This window comes from Cydia fagiglandana, chromosome Z (assembly GCF_963556715.1).
Source record: "Cydia fagiglandana chromosome Z, ilCydFagi1.1, whole genome shotgun sequence".
NCBI lineage: Eukaryota > Metazoa > Arthropoda > Insecta > Lepidoptera > Tortricidae > Cydia > Cydia fagiglandana.
The window spans coordinates 12,008,500-12,020,791 of record NC_085959.1 but is presented as its reverse complement, the minus strand read 5'-3'; the positions used below and the strand labels follow the sequence as shown (position 1 = coordinate 12,020,791).

The following is a 12,292-nucleotide window of genomic DNA, read 5'->3' as shown; positions in this document are numbered from 1 at the left end:
AAGTTGAAGTCGCTAATAAGGCGTCCGGTTTTTTACCCCATAGCTCAGTACTAGTCCATCGCTTTCACCCTTCGAGCAACACGGAAGGGAGGCGGCATTCGCACTATTTCCCCTCTGCCGAGGTACAAGATTAGCGCGTCAATAAAATCTAGCGCGAGTAATAAAACTAGTTGCACTTGGATTTTTCACTAGACTGAGTCCAGACGCGCGCGTGAACACTGCTGCACAAAAATGCCTGTTTGCTCGGTTTTTTGTTATAAAAAGAGGTCGGGGACATCAAATTTACAAAAAGAAAGTGTTACATTTCACATGTAATATTTTTTTTTACATATCATACGTTTAATTACATTTAAATACAATTATTATATTTTAGTCTCAAGTAATTGTTGGATTTATCGATTTTACTCGCTCAGTACAAATTGCGGATCGGTAGAGCGACAAATCCGACTTCTCATCTCTCAGAATACAATGACATACTTCAAAGAAAATGTGTTAGTGTGCGTGTTGTGACACTAGTCACTCGTCCGTACACAAAAAGAGATCGAGGTTTGCAAGATTTGTCTTTGACGTGTGTCATTTTCTATGTATTTGTGTCGTCATTACAGAGGGCCTACCGCAAACCACGTTCGACGTGTTGCCTCCCTGTCACACTTACGTATGAATTTACAAGTGCCATAGAGAGGCAACACGTTGAACGTGGTTCGCGGTAGGGCCTTTGATTGGATTTTGTATGTAAGTGTGTGAGAAGTGCGACTGTGTGCACCTTCCCCCCGCGAAAAATGGCAGAATGATTTGTACGGTGAGATATCGCTTGGGCCCCTCCCTTCCGACGTGTCGGAAGCCGGTGTTGCTCGAAGCTTTCACCCAATAACCTAGTTCATTTTAGATTTCATCAACTCTCAATAGCCCTTACACCCTGGCGGGTGCTGCCTCTGCGTGCGTCCCATGACACGGGTAAGGGCAGCATCCGCTCGGTGTACCCCTTATATACATTTCATTAAAGTGTCAAAAGGGCCTCTACGTGTTGGCTTCGGCTCCGCGCACGCCTCCCAAAGGTCCGGAACACCATTGTTCCGTGATGGGAAAGACATATCCTTAAAAAATAATATGTTGATGAAACTGGACACACGCTTCCCAGCCAGTAAGGCTGTTGTTGCTGCCGCATTATTAGACCGTAGGTTTATGAAGCTTGGAGAAGTTGACCTGATTGCTAACGTAAATCTGTGGAAAGGAAACCTTCTAGACACTCCTCTTCTTCTTCCTCGCGTTATCCCGGCATTTCGCCACGGCTCATAAGAGCCTGGGGTCCGCTTGACAACTAATCCCATGATTTAAGGCACTAGTTTTTACGAAAGCGACTGCCATCTGACCTTCCAACCCAGAGGGTAAACTAGGCCTTATTGGGATTAGTCCGGTTTCCTCACGATGTTTTCCTTCACCGAAAAGCGACTGGTAAATATCAAATGATATTTACCACACCACACCACACCACACATTTTTTTTTTTTAATGATATTTATTTATGAAACCTTCTAGACACTGTTAGTCAATAAAATGCTTGTGTTTGGTGATTGAACAAGTAGGATTTGAAATCAGTTGCCACAAATATCTGAACACGCCCCTATTGTCCAAAGGTTAGAATTCATGTTGTTCAACATTGGGTAGACATTTTTACCAACCCTTGTTTTAAATGAATTTTTGCCAACTTTGCCAACAAGAATGTAATTATTTACATCCAAAATAACCATAACAAAAGGAGTACCTAGCACATATCTACTATGAAGGATACCCAATATACCCATCCTACCAAAAATATTGCAGTAGTAGCGGCTAGCAATGGAATGAATCACACATTCATACATATCAAAATTAAAAAGAAAAGTAATCTCTTGTCCCTAGAGATAAAGATATATTTATTAAAGTAGGTAATTGCTACTAATAACGAAAGTTACATAAAAAAAACTTAACAGTTGATATTGTTTTGCACTTACTAATGGAAATTGTGTACCTAGGAAATTGCTGGACTCCGTTAGAACCGGTCACATACACAATAAAAAGATATAAATCATCACATTTACAAGTTCGCAGAAGTCAATACCCATTAGTTCCAGCGGAAGCCATAATCATAATCATAATCATAATATCTTTATTGCGTTCATGTTGGTACAAATAAATACAGGTGGAAACTTACAAAATTATGGCGCAACATGAGACCCTGTTAGGGTATTGCAAAACTATAACTAAAAACTTACACACAAAAAATCTATACAATAATAAATAATACAATTATTTTTGAAATTTATATAGGTCAAAATACTCTTGTATGGAATAAAAACAGTTCTCAATTAAATATTTTTTCAAATTGTTAACAAATTTACCATATTTTTCCTCTTTGGTTATCTCTTTAGGTAGGTTATTGTAAACTCGTATGGTTGTCATGTGAGGGCTCTTACTACTCATTTGCAAGTTACTACTTGGTAGGGCTAATCTGTCTTTATGACGCAGGTTCATGTGATAGGTGCAATGATCTTTGGCCTTAGAATATAGGGTTGGGTGCTTTCGGATGAATTTACAGGCTTCTAAAATATATAAAGATGGTAGAGTCAATATACCGAATTTCTTGAAGAACGGTCTGCAACTATCGGGGGTTCTTATATTGGCGAGGATCCTGACGCATTCCTTTTGTAGAACAAACAGGTCTGAAACCTCGGTGCTGTTACCCCATAGAATAATCCCATACAGGAGCCAAGATTGTGTGAACGCGTAAAAAGCACTCATGGCCGTTTTTAAATCTGTTGTTTTTTTTATGTTTCTAAGAGCATAGGTGAAACTAGAGAGTTTTAAAGCAACTTTTTCTACATGCGCTTTCCAATTAATGTTTTCATCAACAGTTATACCCAGCAGACTACAATTGTTTATTTGTTCAAATTGGAAATTTAAATATTTGTAATTTAATTCTAGTGGTTCTCTCTGATAAGGTCGAAAATGAATTAAATTTGTTTTTGTTAAGTTTAATTCAAGGTTATGATCGCCAAGCCAATTTATTATGATAACGAGCGTAGTATTTAATTGGGAAACTGCGGCATTTTTATCCTGGCTAGATAATACAATGGAGATATCATCTGCGTACATAAAACACTTAATATTATTTGTATTCAATATTTTTGGTAGGTCGTTCACGTAAATCAAAAATAAAATGCACCCCAATACGCTGCCCTGTGGGATAGAGCATGAAATTTGTCTCTTTTCCGATTGTACTTGTGCTATCGTGTTCGTGTTTTTATCGTGATGGCTTATTTCAACATACTGTACTCTATTTTCCAAGTAAGATTTAAACCAATTATGAATAATACCACGAACTCCTATCCCATACAGCTTATTTAGCAGGATGTTGTGTTGGACCCGATCATATGCTTTGCTCATATCGAGCAACAAACCAAATGCATATTGCTTTCTATCGATAATACCAATAATTTCCTGAATAAATTTGTGGACAGTTAAGACGGTTCCCCTTTCTTTTCTGAAACCATATTGACCATCATCAAAAATATTAAATTTATCACAAAATTATACTAATCTTTTGGCCATGATTGTTTCAAATAATTTCGAGAACGTTGGTAACATAGCAATGGGACGGTATTGGCCAGGGTCGGTCTTGTCACCTTTCACCGTTCACAAAAGTCAAGGTACAACATTAGAACGAGTTGCTGTCCATTTAAAACCTATGTTTCAAAGGTCTATGATATACATCGCTTGTTCCCGTGCAACTACAGTGCAAGGTCTATTTATAGTGACTGAATCATTCAAAGCACCCCGCCCTCCAACTAGTAAAGATGCTATGGTAAAAGAAATGGCAAATTTACATGAGAAACCAATAGTACCAATTTTTAAATTTCTTAGAGAGCGCCATAATTTCACACAGATTATGTACCATAATGTAGTCTTTGAAAGAACACATACCGGATCTATATCCAGCCAGTGACCCACCAGCCAGAGGCTGAATATCCGGTATCCGGTATCCGGCCAAACAACTATCCGTTGCATCTCTACTTATTACAATTTATTTTAAACATTTATAATTCACGTGTTTAAAAGCTTTTAAACACCGTGTTATTTAGTTTAGTTGGTGGTGTGGTAATTTCTCTATAAATAGGTCCTTTATAAACTCTGCAATTTGGCACTGAGAGTGTGCTAATATTTAGCGAGTTGAATAAGTTATTTATCGCTTTATCAGCATAGTAAAATTTACTAATTGACGGCATTCTGGTCAGGTAAGTCTTCACTTGCTACTAAATGTTCAGCTGTAACAGCAACCGTACGGCTAAATAATTGACTGGCTGATTTTACTTTCATCTTGTTAATTTTATTCTTGCAGGGATTACCTATGTCTATGCGCTCTTCCAAAAACTGCTCTTCTGTTATCTCCAAAATATGTCAAGTTGGGTATACCAATTAATATTCAAAGTTACTACTTACTACAGTCTCTACCATATTAAAATTAATGTTTTTTTTGTTGTGTACATGCTTGGTTGCCTTGGTTTAATCAGTTAATAATATTGACGCCATAATTATTTACAAATTACTTAAAAGTTATCAGAACCAGTATTTATTATATATTGATATATATAATAAATACTACCACAATGGTATCTTTTTAACATTGGCAACATGTGCGAATGAGACCATAGATATAATATACTTAAAGACGCATAGACATAAGATATATATAGACGGTGTCTCAGCGAGCTGTCACTGTTGCCACTTTTGTTTAGTGTACGATTAACAATGAGGCCCACGTTGCTGTAGCCATGTCGATAAAGTCATATCGATAAACTATCGACATTTCTTGCAATTTTAATTTTACTTCAAAGGCTTAACGATACCTAAAATGACCAAAAACGCTTTTATTCTTTATTGTGGTTATCAGATCACAATTTTATAGTCACGCCCCAGCAGGGAACCAAGGGAAAGTTCAGATATTTAATTAAAATACATAAATACCTCCTAAAATAGGTGTTCCGCAATAATTGAATTATATTATTATATTATAATATATTCATTATCCATTAGCATTTCAATTATGTTTATGTTTAACGAAGATATTGAAGCTTCAATTAATCGCTATTTCGTTCCGCTGTGTAGCGTTTATCGATATATAACATGATTAAAATCGACTTTTCACATCCCTAAAAGAGCACACATATACGCTTTTACGCACACATACACAGCCTGGGCGCATCAAGAAAGGCAACACTTGATTTGAAGTCCACCTTGTCAACAGTATGGTTGTCCTTTTTTGACAAACGGCATTTTAAAAGAGCGAGGAGAGAGAAATGATACTAGTTGCTGCGTCGTGAAAGAGAACAGAAAAGGTTGGGCCCTTGTAAAGACGAAGTCTAAGCGAGCTGTCACTGTTACCTCTTGTTTAGTGATACCTAAAATGAACAAAAACGCTTTTATTTTTTATTGTGGTTCACAATTTTATCGTCACGCCCAAGTCCCCTACGCTTTCTGTTCTCTTTGACGGCGCAGCAACTAGTATAATTTCTCTCTCCTCGCTATTTTAAAAATGCCATTTGTCAAAAAAGGACAACCATACTGTTGACAAGGTGAACTTCAAATCAAGTGTTGCCTTCTTTGATGCATCCAGGCTGTGTATGTGTGCGTAAAAACGTGTATGTGTGCTCTTTTAGGGATGTGAAAAGTCGATTTTAATCATGTTATATATATATAAACGCTACACAGCGGAACGAAATAGCTATTAATTGAAGTCTATGGTCACGCCCCAGCAGGGAACGAAGGTAATGTTCAAACATTTAATTAAAATACATTAATATGTGTTCCGCAATAATTGAATTATTTTATTACTTATATTATAATATATTAATTATTCATTAGTATTTGGTATATAAAAAGAGCACACATATACGATTTTACGCACACATACACAACTTGGCAGTTGGCACCACCTAAAACGGTAAAACCTTGATAACCTTGATTTGAAGTCCATCTTGTCAGCAGTATGGTTGTCCTTTTTTGATAAACGGCATTTTTGAAAGAGCGAGAAGAGAGAAATGATACTAGTTGCTGCGCCGTCAAAGAGAACAGAGTGGCTACCGCAAAAACAGAATTTCGCAAATTGCGGGGATTTTTCTCTGTCACTCTAATTACGCCTTCATTTTGCAATTTGCGAATTTCGGTTTTCGCCGTAGCCGCTCAGACAACGTTGGGGCCTTGAATTTACTAGTCGGTAGTGCTGCACTCTGGCGGCAGAACATTGCAGTAATATCCCCTATAGCAACCAAACAGAATATAATCACTACGTTTTACGAGACGGGACTTCCATACTAGCGATTTGATTAGTCTGTGTATGTTTGGTTATCCAATCATTACCAACATGTATGACAAACAACTGTCAAAGAGCAATAGTACCAACATAACAGACTTAAATAGTGTAGTATGCTACACGCTTGCGTATTTTATCGATATCGATAAATTGGGGAGGGTTGAAACATGACAGGGGCCCGTCAACAAATTTCGTACTCGAAATCAGGTTAGAATCGAGTCCATATTTAAATCGTATGTTATATATAGTGTTCTTTGAGTGGACTAATACATGGTTGGACTTAAATGTCAATACGATATTTTATTTGTTAAAATAAAAATATGTCAAATGTGTTTTTTTAATAATTTAAAATACATCCCGAAGGTTCGACGGTCAACAGGTAACAGAGCAAAATGTGTGTTCCCCTGATTAAATGTTTATTGCTATGTATTATATTCTTTAATAATAAAATTAAGTCTTCCTTTACAACTTATTTGACCCACTGCCTGCATCTGAAAACATTTAATGATTAAAACAGACACACATACATTTTCTTATATTTTAAGTTAAAATCTTAAATAATAGGGAGATAGGGAGTATTACGCAAAACTGCGGAGCGCCACTACCACTATCTGTTACAATTGGGGGGGTCTATTGCGAACCAAGAAAATCGAAATTTCGTTATATGCATCTTCTCGGAGACCATAAGATAGTCCTAAGATCTTAACAATTGATTTATCCTGATCAACCTCTTTATCACTCTTGCATATTCGAGCGATAAAGAGGCAGATAACTTAATTTCGATTTTCACGTTTACCGGTAGGGGGTCATCCATTAATTACGTCACACGTTTAGGGGGAGGGAGGGGGTCAAGAAAATGTGACATATTGTGACATGGGGGAGGGGGGAGACTCAAACTTTGTGACGTCACTTTAACTTCATCAGTAACCGAAAATTTATTTAAATTATTTAGTTCGCTATACATTTAAATAACAAGTTTTTAAAACGAAAATAGTTTTTAATCGTTTAATTTTCTTTCCTAAGCAGTTTTGGGTTATAAAATTACTAATATTTATATCGTCTAAAATATTTTGATAAAATATTAATAATACTTACTTACTTAATTCGATTTGGCGATTTCGTAGAAAAAATGTGACGTCACACTAGGGGGGGAGGGGTTTGCCAAATGTGACCAAGTGTGACAAGGGGGGGGGGGAGGGGTCAAAAAACCTAGAAATTGGTGTGACGTAATTAATGGATGACCCCTAGGCCCTGGTTAACAAACCGCCTTGATGCATCAATATCATAATTTATTGTCTGTGAAAACTCGTCAAAAAATAGTTTAAGGCAGAGTATGTATAACGTCTATGAATTTACTTGAGTCGGTAGTGCTGCACTCTGGCGAGTCTGGCGGCAGAACATTACAGTAATATCCCCTATTACTAGATTCCAAAAATATATAATATTATGTCCATAATCCATTCCATTAATGCACAGTCATGTTGTATGCAAGTTACCAGGAAATTCGCTCATTTTAGTTTATTTACTATTTACATTGATAAAAAATTAGGCTGCAGTCGATATCGATACTTCGTATTTTATACTTGTAGTACATACCTAGTTCACAATGAAAGTGGATATGCAATATCTAATTTTCGATGTGTTTATAGCCTGCTACACCAAAATAAGGCTAAAAGTATCTAAAGCATTACCGGTCTTCATCTAATGGAAATTTCGCCATAAACTTCCTTTTTTGCGATTTTCGCGAGCGTATCAATTGCCACATATTTCGCACTGAATCAACTTAGTTTTTGGTGGCAATTAAACAAAATCTATTGACTCACTGTATGTTCTTATCACATTTGACTGTTTTGGAAAATAACGAAGGCTTTAAAAAAAGAAATTGCAAGAAATACGTAAGTAAAACCTACGAACCGCCATGACAAGCAACAAAGCAATGTGGCTGGCAGTTGACATGACAGATGAATAGCCATAAACTTATAATATATAGAGACGGTGTCTCAGCGAGCTGTCACTGTTGCCACTTTTGTTTAGTGTACGATTAACAATTTAACACCACCTTGCTGTAGCCATGTCGATAAAGTCATATCGATAAACTATCGACATTTCTTACAATTTTAATTTTACTTCAAAGGTTTGACGATATCTAAAATGAACAAAAACGCTTTTATTCTTTATTGTGGTTATCAGATCACAATTTTATCGTCACGCCAAGGAACCAAGGGAAAGTTCAGATATTTAATTAAAATACATAAATACCTACTAAGATATGTGTTTAACGAAGATATTGAAGCTTCAATTAATAGCTATTTCGTTCCGCTGTGTAGCGTTTATCAATATATAACATGATTAAAATCGACTTTTCACATCACTAAAAGAGCACACATACACGTTTTTACGCACACATACACAGCCTGGATGCATCAAAAAAGGCAACACTTGATTTGAAGTTCACCTTGTCAACAGTATGGTTGTCCTTTTTTGACAAATGGCATTTTTAAAATAGCGAGGAGAGAGAAATTATACTATAGATGGTCAAGCAAATCTTGTCAGTAGAAAAAGGCGCGAAATTCAAATTTTCTATGAGACGATATGCCTTCGCGCCTACATTTTTCAAATTTGCCGCCTTTTTCTACTGACAAGATCTGCTTGACAAAGTATAGTTGCTGCGCCGTCAAAGAGAACAGAAAACGTAGGGGCCTTGGTGAATAGCACTGACGTTTTATTTTGTTTTTTGGCTATGGCTAGGTTACTAAAGTCCATACAAAACCTTTTTTTGTTCTTAAAGGCCTGCTACACGGTCGCCGACAAGCCCCCAAACCGCGTGGCCTTGGTCTGTCCCGGACCGTGTAGACAGTTGTTACCAACAAAATTTCGTTTGACCTCCGGACGCCCTTGGCATGCGAGCGCGCGCCAGCGACCGCGGTCTGAGCGGTCGGTCCGGAACCGTGTAGCCGCCCGTCGCCGACCGCACTAGGCCATTTCGCTTGGAGGACGCGCCGTGTGCGCTCGTGTGGTTATAGCCATGCCATGGGTACTCAGTAGCATTTCTAAAAATTCATCAAATACTTTTCTCTTCATTCTCAGAAAGTTATGTATGGCCCCGTAGCGTAGTCCAGCAAATTCATCAAGTTGAAATGACTCAACAAATGTCGTTTTTTGAGCCAGCGTTTCATTCGTATACCCTTTTCTTTTTTTACAAGCTTTTTATTAACTTGCAATATACCTAATGTAAGTATGTAAATATGTTTGTACGGGTCAAATCTTGCAAGTTAAATTAGACCTACTTTCTAGTTTCCGATGGAGCTGAACATTTGCATACATATATAAATCGGGTGACAATGCATTATTATGGTACCATATAGCTGATCTGATGATGGAGACAGGAGGTGGCCATAGGAACCCTGTGATAGAACAACGCGACCTAATTAGGATTGTTCATTTTTTTTCAAATGTTCTATTTCGAAAACCATTTCGAGATATAAGGTTTTTAAACAGTTTCCGACATTTGCTGCGATATGATAATTGAGGATTGAAGATATTTCAACAAATATCCTTATGACCTTAGTTTGACCTTCTCCTGGGCTGAATGTAAAGTCATTGCATAATAAAAGTTATCGAACCATAGTAAATAAATCCGTCACTCACGTATTGTCAAAGTTATCATTGTCATCGATTGTCATAACAAATTTTTTCAGTTAAACCGCTGCGCTTGTTTGTTACAATTTGATTTATAATTAATACCTAAACAGTAGATTTCATTGCTTAATAATATATCAAAAACCTTGTTCCTATGTGTGGGAATGATTCACAAAAATAATAGTTCGAATCCACGAAGACCTACGACGTGAAAGATGGTGCCGTGAATTAAACTTGGAATACCTACCTACTTCACGTGTTACACACAGTATTGCTGTGAGAATCACGTCGATGTAAGTATAAAATTAATATTAATTTACTACAATTAAGTATTTAAAAGCTCACTTTATTGGTAGGGTCGTGGTATCTATTTATTTTCTGTGGTAATGTAGCCAGAGTATCTAAAGGCAAACCGTTAAACAGAGATGGTGCCTACTAGAAAGAAGGAATATACAAGAATACATAGCCATACTCAAAATTCAGCCTGAAACTGCTTTAAAAAGATATAATTTCTAATTTCCAGGTACATCTTGCAGTTCAAGCTGCTGATATCATGGTGGACAAGACTTAATAAAGAGTTGTGAATAATAAAACATGTTTTTGTTTACCTACTTTTTTATTAATTTGGGGAATATGTTATATATGTTTCCAAAAAAAATAGTAACTTTACATTAAATGTATGTTTATCATGTTCTGCACGAGCATCTGACAATGATGGCTTCTTGTTGACCACCCAGAAGAGAAGTGTATGGTTTGTTATTTACTCTGTTCCCAGGCATTATTTACGGTCGTAAAGTATTACGACGATTAATAATTAATATGACGTTCGTTTCAATACAAAATGCTCAACTTTGTTCTGGGCCCAAGTGCAGTTACATATCTCACAGCTGTATCAAAATAGGAATCACGATGACCTGAAATAATAGGATATAATTAGCAAAATTGGCATGTTCCTAATATAGTAGTATAAGTATGTAGTACAATATCCAAACAATGGTGACAAGCCGGTAGAAAGCACCCACTGGGTGCTAAGCTACCTTTAGCAATGGACGCTTGTAACGATTTTATGAATCCAATCTTCTTACAAATCGAATCAGTTAAAATATATATGATGTAGGTAACTTACGTTTGTATTTTTGCTCCCTCGATTTCAGCCAAGTTATGGTTGGAGTTGGATGCTATATGGATACATACTCCAATAAAACTAAGTTATATTATATAACTTAGGCAGATTTCTGGAATCAGCTTTCTCAAATTTATAGCGTAGGTATTTTGAAATTAATGATTCAAAATAAACGAGTTTTCCATTCCAGACGATTGTTATTTATAGAAACACGTGACACTGACATTGTCGACAGGTGACATTACAATCAATTGACAATGACAAATATTTTTTTAATGCTTGTTGTTGCTTGTGCATTATCCTAATCAGCCGACGACATGTAATTTACGAGAAGTCGTATCTCATATTTTCAATAAATTATAAATATTCAACCGAGCCACGAATTACTAAATCATTCAAATTGGTATCTTAAATTAACCTATATTTTCAGAAAATAAAATAAAAATGGGGGTCTAAAAAAAATGAACAATCCTAATTGTGTTTGGGGTTTTTAGAATTGTCTCGACGAGTATTTAATTAGTTGCCTGTGGAAAGAAAAGTACATTCAGCGATAAAAGCTTGTACCAAAAATGACATTTTTGCCAAAAACTTATTTTTTTGTCATTGCACTAGTATGAGTAGATTATGAAATTTGGCGCCCCGCCAATAAGTTTTGCCGCCCCAGAAGTCAAGGAAGAAAAACAAAATGCAATCCGCAAGGTTAGGGGCCATTTTGTGCGCTTGCAATACGTGTTGTCCGTCCGCGAGTTCTGAACACACTGTGGTCTGCCACCGTCTAGCCAGCCAACTCAGACGGACCCACATACCAAGGACAGACCAGGGTCAGACGGTTAGTAGGCTTGTCGGCGACCGTGTAGCAAGCCTTTTAGTTGCGTCAGCCTGATCTGATAGCAACTGTGGCATTCGGCATTCGAATTTCGAATGAATCGAAGGTTGTTGTTGACTTTTTTTCTATTTTGAAATTTGTCTCCTTCGATTTACGTTCTTCACTTTCTTGTGTAACAATTAAATACATTACGATATAAGATTTTATGTGTCTGTAGCGCCCTCCAGACTATGCGCGTGAATCGCGGGCGAAGCCGCGAACGCGAGTGTGGAGTCTAGTTCGCTGATATGCGAAATCGACTCCAGACTCGCGTTCGCGGCTTCGCGCCGCGATTCGCGCACGAGTGTGGAGCGGGCTTG

General features: G+C 37.0%; 1 protein-coding gene across 1 annotated transcript in view; it reads left to right on the top strand.

Moving 5' to 3' along the window:
• LOC134678317 (gamma-aminobutyric acid receptor subunit beta) overlaps positions 1-12,292 on the top strand; it is a 555,578-nt gene that overhangs the window by 141,124 nt on the left and 402,162 nt on the right. The window lies entirely within an intron of this gene.